The 8,184-nt window shown below is 32.8% G+C and overlaps 1 pseudogene; it reads right to left on the bottom strand.

Annotated features, from left to right (window-relative positions):
* Positions 1-7,791: 7,791 nt before the first annotated feature.
* LOC145240629 (5S ribosomal RNA) lies at positions 7,792-7,908 on the bottom strand (annotated as a pseudogene).
* Positions 7,909-8,184: the final 276 nt, after the last annotated feature.

The following is an 8,184-nucleotide window of genomic DNA, read 5'->3' as shown; positions in this document are numbered from 1 at the left end:
TAGAAAAGACAAAGCAGACAGCATCTTCGCTACAGAATCACCTATATAGGTGCCCTACAGGAAATACTTAAGACCTCGAATCAGTCAAAAAAGCCATATCCTAACCCACAAAATAATTGCATGATCACGGTCATCTTCGCAAGTGATGAAATACATTATATATATATATATATATATATATATAGAGAGAGAGAGAGAGAGAGTTATATATACATATATATATATATATATATATATATATATATATATGTATATATATATGTGCGTGTGTGCGCGTGTGAAGAACATACGCATACCTTACAATATGATGGGCACGAATAAATTAAATATATAACCTATCCCCTCTGTAAAAATATAAAACGAAACCGCAGCCCTCACAATATTATTAATATATACAAATTAAAATAAAACGTACTTTACTTTTCATAAATATTAATGGCGAACGCATACCTAACAGTATTTTTGGTATGAGTTGATTATAATATGTATTTTAATTAAAAAAAAAAAAAACTAAATGTATTTCATTTTTACAAATTCCAAGCGCGAACGCAGAAGCCAGATGTTTGCATGTAATTATTTCAATCGAAAATACAGGCAGACATACAATAAACAAACAAGCAAACAAGGAATGTTCTGTCTTTAATATAAGTAGTTTGGTTGTAATTAAAATAACAAGCGTCCATTGGATCTGCGTGTTTAGTGTTGAAAATTTCTTCTCAAACTAAAAGCTGACGGACCAATGTAGAGCGTATTTTATACATACATATATATATATATATATATATATATATATATATATATATATATATATATATATATATATATATATGGCGTGCGTATGAGTGAATATATAGAGTTAAGAAACAGAGCGGAAAAGGCTTTTTGGTAATTTTTGCTTCTTGGAATGATTCGCCCATTCTTATTCCATTTTCTTGTTTGTTTTTTTTTTTTGTTCTTTTTTGTTTCTTTCAATCGACCGTTAAGTAGAAGAGAAGAACTCTTCCCTTAAGTCTGTTTAGTAAATGGATGTTAAAATCAATTCGAATAGCGGAAGATGCGATTATTTTAGTAAGACTTGAAGGAAGAGAAAAAAAAAACAAGCAACGTCGATAGCCACTCTCATCGGAACAACAACAGCAGCAGTAGCAACAATAACACCGCGATTATTTCCCATTTAGTTACGTTTCAGACACTTGATTCACTTTTGTATATAAACACATCGTATACACTAACTAAACTGAGGCGATATCGGTAAGTGCCAAGGTGTTGGCTTTCTATATTTACTTTCATTTTGCGGAAATATCTAGTATCGTTTAAAGTGAGTAATTTGCAATACTTTCTGATGGAGATTCGAAAGTCAGTCTTTTTTGTGCGTGTGTTTTATTTTATGTTTTTTTTTCTAACAAAGATGAGTTAGGTATCGAAATATTTTCGTGGTTCATGCATATAGACGCTGTAAAAGTTCTCACGCTAGTTAAAAAAAAGGCGATTAACGTTGTTAAAAAATATATCTCTAACACAGTTCAATAGTAAAGATGCGTGTTTAACGATGTTGTATTTCGTATGGAAAACGTTAGTGTGTATGGAGGTAATAAAAGTCAGGCAGAGTTTTTTTTTTACATAGGCATCACCACTTATCAAGGCCCAGGGGCCACTCGAGGATAAAGGTTTAAGGGCATACAGTAGTCAATTGTACAATATAGTAATTGTCAGTAATGGAAATTCAGTAAATTTGTTAACTTAAAAGGAACGGCTTATCAAGAACTTGTTTACATTGGACTTGAAGACAACCACATTTTAGTCAGCTGGAAAGCAGGAAAGCGGAAGACAGTTCCACAGAACTAAGAAAGAAGGTTAAGTGAATGATGGTTGTAGGGTATTATATTCTGTGAGAAAAGGAGCTAAAGAAAATGGGATTATCCGATATAGGAGAGTCTTGAAGAACAGAGGTATCGTTAGAAGCTTGGAGAATTAAAACATCACATATGACCTATTACAAACGAAGGGGCTAGTCCCTAGCAATGCGCAATGCTCATATCTCTACCTTTAGCACTAACAGGAAGAAATGCAATGCAATACCTAATAAAATGACTTAGTCTAAATAAATCTGTTTTTATTTTTCATGTTTTTTTTTACATAGGAGTCTCCACTTATCAAGGCCCGGAAGCCACTCGGGGATAAGGGTTATCGAGTGTACAAGAGTCAACAGGATAATATCGTAGTAATCGTTAGTAGTGGAAATTTGGTAAATTGGATTACTTAAAGAATTTGTTTACGTTGGACTTGAAGACTACAAAATTATAGTAAGTTATAAAACGGACAAACGGAAGAAAGTTCCACAAGTGGATGTTCTAACAAAGTAGCTTCGTTCATGGCATCTATGTTTAGGTTAAGGCACAGACAAAGAGAGGGGGAAAATTACTGGCAGTAGTTTCAGCTAGACGAGTGTTTTCCATGAAAGTTTGACGAGTTGAGAACCATATATTTGAGCTCGGACGAGTTGTGCTTATTAGAAATGTAATAAGCCGGGGACGGCAAGAGACGACCTTAGACAAAGGGTAGCAGCACCTGAGGAACATTGTTGTTAAAAGTTTTAAAATACATAATGTGACATAATAGTGTTGATTTTGCCTTTTTTATTCGATGACAGGTATATATTGTATTTGATCGTCACATATAAAAACATTATATTCACACTGGAGACGAGTGACTGCAACATGTCGGCATTAAATTAAATAATAATTCAAAGCAGACTAGAAATGATATTTTTCACATATGTATACTACTCTTTTAATAATCTCTATCTTAAAAAAATAAGCATGATTCGCTCGCTATAGAAAAAAGTATAGCAATATAAACATAAACGCCACATATAATTTAACATGGTTACACTTCCTGCCAATACCTGATGCATGTTTTCCGGTTATTATCAATCGATTTAAATAAATATACTAAATTCCTACAATCATTCTGATGAGAATTACTATCCCAAAATAGTCGTATTTGCACTTGGTAGCAAGATCTTTTTCCACTCCTAGTTATGTCCTCCTTCTACCCCAGTTTACACCGTTACCAAATATTAGATAGAGGTTAATTATTACATGCATCCGTGATTATTTCATTTTATCATTTTGTTTTATTAACAGTCATCTTATATTCATCTGGTATGTGAATTTCGTTTTTTTTTGTTTTTTTTTTACACAGTCATCACCACTTATCAAGGCCCGGAAGCCACTCAGGGATAAGGGTTATTGCAAGTACATTACGTTAATGTGGAGATTTGATGAAGTGTTTAATTAAGGGGGCGGTTCATTAGGAACTTGTTAACATTGGACTTGAAGACATCCAAGTTGTAGTCCGGAGGGAAGCAGGCAGACGGAACAGAGTTCCACAGGCGTGCAGTTCTAAGAAAGAAGCTTCGTTCATGGAATCCGCGTTTTGATTTAGGCACAGATATAGAGTGGGGGAAATATTTCACAGTGGATTCAGCTAGACGGGTGTTTTTTGAGAGATGGAATCCAGCACTTTGATTGGCTGCTAAGAATCGTTTCAGGGTTTAAAAAATTGCATTTTCGAAGACTTACAGAATAATTTTACGAAAATTCAATTGGGCTTCCCTTCTTATTCGCTTTAATAAAAGCATAGGAAACACATAGCAATACGACACACTTTTTGAGCAGAACAATACACACAGCTTTATTAGTTTCTTTAGAAGACATACTAAAAACTGTTCACCTTTACTATGTTTACTTATTCTTTAATGGCCGTAAGTAAATAATGATGTCGTTTTTCTTACTGGCCGCTGGCCAGTTTCAAGAAGGGTTTTGATTCCAACACATAGTACTTATGTGTTTTTCACATTTTATTCAACTGTGACATTTTTCTTTTCTTTAACCAGTTTTGAGACTATTGTAAAGCATCCCTACAAGAGTACCAATTCCATTGCTTTCTTTTTCAATCATTTAAATAATTTTTCCCCACATTTTCTCAGTCATTATATGTATATATATATATATATATATATATATATATATATATATATATATAGAGAGAGAGAGAGAGAGAGAGAGAGAGAGAGATACATAGATAGGTAGATATATAGCGAGATAAGATACTGATAGGATTCAGATGAAAATCCTGATAGATATTACTTGAAGTAATACGTTCAAGGAGATCCTAGCCAAAAAGGAAAATCTCAATATTTACGAATAGAGCAATATATAAGTTTCGTGGTTTAATTTTAAATTCTGAAAAAACAACATATAGAAACATATATTCGATTTAAGAATTTATTGCTTGATAAAAGGAATATATAGAAGAGGTTCATATCATCAGAGGAAATGAAATGCGGTTAGCAAAATGTTCAACTGCGAATGGACGCTATTTTGCTTTTCAGCACAATTATTGAAAATAGTGGTTGTGGATAATTATATGGAGAAAATTATACGAAAAGAGAAGTTCATACAACCTGGGTAATACATTATCGAAAGGAGGTCAATGTCATTCAGGGTTACAAATCCGGGTGTGCAGAAAATTTTTTTCTAACTGCATTTCATTTCCTCTGATGATATGACCCATTGTTGAAAATCCATGGATTAAGGAAATTAAAATAACCCCTTCTATATGCATACGCGCGCGCGTGTGTGTGCGTAGTTGTTTGTTTCTGTTTTGATTAACGAACACGATAAGGATGTTTCATATTATTTCTTCCGGATTTCAATAAGATTAAGTATTAATCGCACAATAATTGCTGATACAAGTTTTGTGTGACTTGTACAGAACTGATGCAATTATGCTTTACAATTCGTAAACATTAATCAGATGTAACTTTTCCAGGGCATTTAGCATATAGGACACGAGTGAAAATAAACGCTGACGAAACTTAATTTCATATTACACAACAGTTTGACGATCACAATATTCATGTTTTATTTATTCCTTTTAATGGGGAACTTCAAGAAGATTAAGTATTAACCACATGGCCGTTGCTGATGTAAGTTTTTTTTTGAGTTTTACGAAACTATCTAAGAAAAGTATTTATTGCGGTTTGCAATTGTATTTTACAACAAGTACATATTTATCAGATGTTGCTTTTTTCAGGGCATTCATCGTTAAGCACAGATAAACGAAACTTAGTTTTAACTTAATTTGTAGTAGAAATTATTTATTTTTGTGATTATGTTCTTCACCAATAAACTGATTCTCTTATATATGATTGAGAAACTTTCTCTTTATGTCTTCACAAACATGAAATACACTTTTGTTTATTGCATTACTCTTTTTACAAATTCACTGTAATCGACAAGACAATCGAGCACTTCCGGTTTCTGAAATAATAGCGATTCAATTATCATATACTTTGTTCGACAATTCTAATAAATATTTTACGAAATCTGCATCTTCCACGAAAACCCTTTACGCCAGAGCCACCAAATATTTGTCACGTGACTAACTGGAATAAAGAACAATTAAAAGCCGAATTCAGGCGAATACATTAGACAATCTAGAGTGTTCGAACGAGCTGAAGTCGTAAACATTGCATGGACGCCAGTTAATTGCCTCTTAGTTATTATCCTTTTCTGAAGTTTATTAAAGGCGCTTGATAATTATAATTAGTTATTATTCTTTTCTAAATTGATAATTATAATTACTTATTATTATTTTCTAAATTTATAATTATAATTATAATAATTAAGCAATAATTATTCGATATACCTGCGTATAATAGTGTTGCATGTTATGCAATACTCAGTGCTGGGATTACTATTCTGGCCGGTAATAAAATACGAATCTAGCAACAGAGCAACCTTTCGCTTCATTTACAAAGCCTTTAATATATATACACACATATATATATATATATATATATATATATATATATATATATATATATATATATAGTAAAACTGGTAATTAGTAAAAATCTGAAGAGAGTGCTCAATATTGGACCATGTTTACGATCCAACAGCCTCGTCAGACCTTACAGAAATGGTTGTTAGTATTTGGAAGAAGTGTTTTAGAGTAAATACGAGAAAAAAAAAGAAGAAAAAAGAAACGGGGGGTAAGAGATAATAAGGTTAAAATACATTAGATTGTAGTGTGTGGTGGGTAGCAGATTCAGGTGGGCGTGGATATAGGGAGGGGAGGAGAGGATGGTAAAAGAGAGGGGGGAAGGAAAGGAGGGGGAGGAATTTCAATGTTAGGTTTTACAATTTTGACTTCTTTTGGTTGTTTAGTCAGGTATATGGAGTAGATGAGAGAGAGAGAAAGAGAGAGGGAGAGAAGGGGGTTGTATAATATGTGTTTAGCAAGTAAAATGTTTCACTTAGAATGCCATGAGTCGATTTGTTCATTTCATTTGACGATGAGTTGTTTTTAGGAAGTTAAGGGTTAATATATACGCCAATGCACGCGCAATGTATATATATATATATATATATATATATATATATATATATATATATATATATATATTTATATATTTATGTATATATGTATATATATGTATAGTTATGCATATGAGTATGTATATGTATATAGAAGTTGTATGTATGTGTTTGTATGTCTGCAAAGAGATGCATGTATGCCTGCATATACATTGTTTATATAAATTTATGTGTGTATGTGCGTATGTGTTTGTATGTGGATGTGTACAAATGTACATATGTATGTGTCTGTATGTATGCGTATTTGCGCGTGCCTTTGCGTATATATTAACCCTTAACTACCTAAAAACAAATCAACGTCAGCTGAAATGAACAAATCGACTTATGGCATTCTAAATGAAACCTCATACCAGCCAAACAAATATGACACACAACCCCTTTCTCTCTCTCCCTCTCTCCCTCTCTATCTATCTATCTCTATCACTATCTCTTTCTCTCTCTCTCATCTACTTCATATACCATACTAAACAACCAAAAGAAGTCAAAATTTTAAAACCCAAAATTGAAATTCCTCCCCCTCCTCATCTTACCCCCTTTCTTTTACCACTCTCTCTCTCCCTCTCCCTTCCAATGTCCATATATTTCCACCCACGAGTACCTGAATCTGCTATCCCCTCCACACACTACAATCTAATGTATTTTAACCTTCAGAACTTAAATATTGTCGATACCCGTCTCCCTCACCCTTATTATCTCTTACCCCACTTTCATTTTTCTTTTTTTTTTTCTCGTATTTCCTCTAAAACACTTTTTCCAAATACTAACAACCATTTCTGTAAGGTCTGACGAGGCTGTTGATCGTAAACATGATCCCACATCCGACACATATGTTACCAAACAGATAAAACGGTAAATACAAAAATAAAAACATATATCTATCTATCTATCTATCTATCTCTCTCTATATATGCATATACATATATATATATATGTATATATATATATATATATATATATATATGTAAATAGATTGGAGGTTGAAGGACCTGAACGCTCAACGTTTCGCCCGATTTATGCGGGCGTTTTCAAAGGTGATGGTCAATGACCATCCCTCTTGAAAAAGCCCGCATAAATCGGGCGAAACCTTGAGCGTTCAGGTCCTTCAACCTCCAATCTATTTACATATATATATATATATATATATATATATATATATATTTGTGTTTGTGTATGTGTGTGTGTGAAGGCTCCTTCAGTCTTTGACAGACTATGGATACCCACGTAGGTGTGACTGCGTGTGAGATTTTTGTGACAGAAATTGTACAATCTCCAACCACTCGTTTCCTGTGGCAAGTGAAGTATATCTACAGGACGACTGTAAAAAAATGCCGAGATAAACGGAATGCACATACAGCACCTAGAATTCCCAAATGGTCACCCATCTGGTACTAACCAGGCTCAACGTTGCTTAACTTAAGTGGTCTGACGAGAACCGGTGTGTCAACGCGATGACGCTATATATATATATATATATATATATATATATATATATATATATATATATATATATATATATATATATATATATATATATATATATATATATATATATATATATATATATATATATATATATATACATATATATATATATATATGTATATATATATATATATATGGGGGTGTATGTGTGTGTGTTTGTATGTGTGTGTGAAAGCGTAAGGGTGTTTTAGAGAGAGAGAGAGAGAGAGAGAAAGAGAGAGAGAGTGAACAAGAACTATACCTAGTCCGACAATAT

The sequence above is a fragment of the Euprymna scolopes genome, chromosome 19 (assembly GCF_053919585.1).
Source record: "Euprymna scolopes isolate OS-2025 chromosome 19, ASM5391958v1, whole genome shotgun sequence".
Taxonomy (NCBI): domain Eukaryota; kingdom Metazoa; phylum Mollusca; class Cephalopoda; order Sepiida; family Sepiolidae; genus Euprymna; species Euprymna scolopes.
Note: the sequence above shows the minus strand (reverse complement) of the source record. Positions and strands in the feature narration are given on the sequence as shown.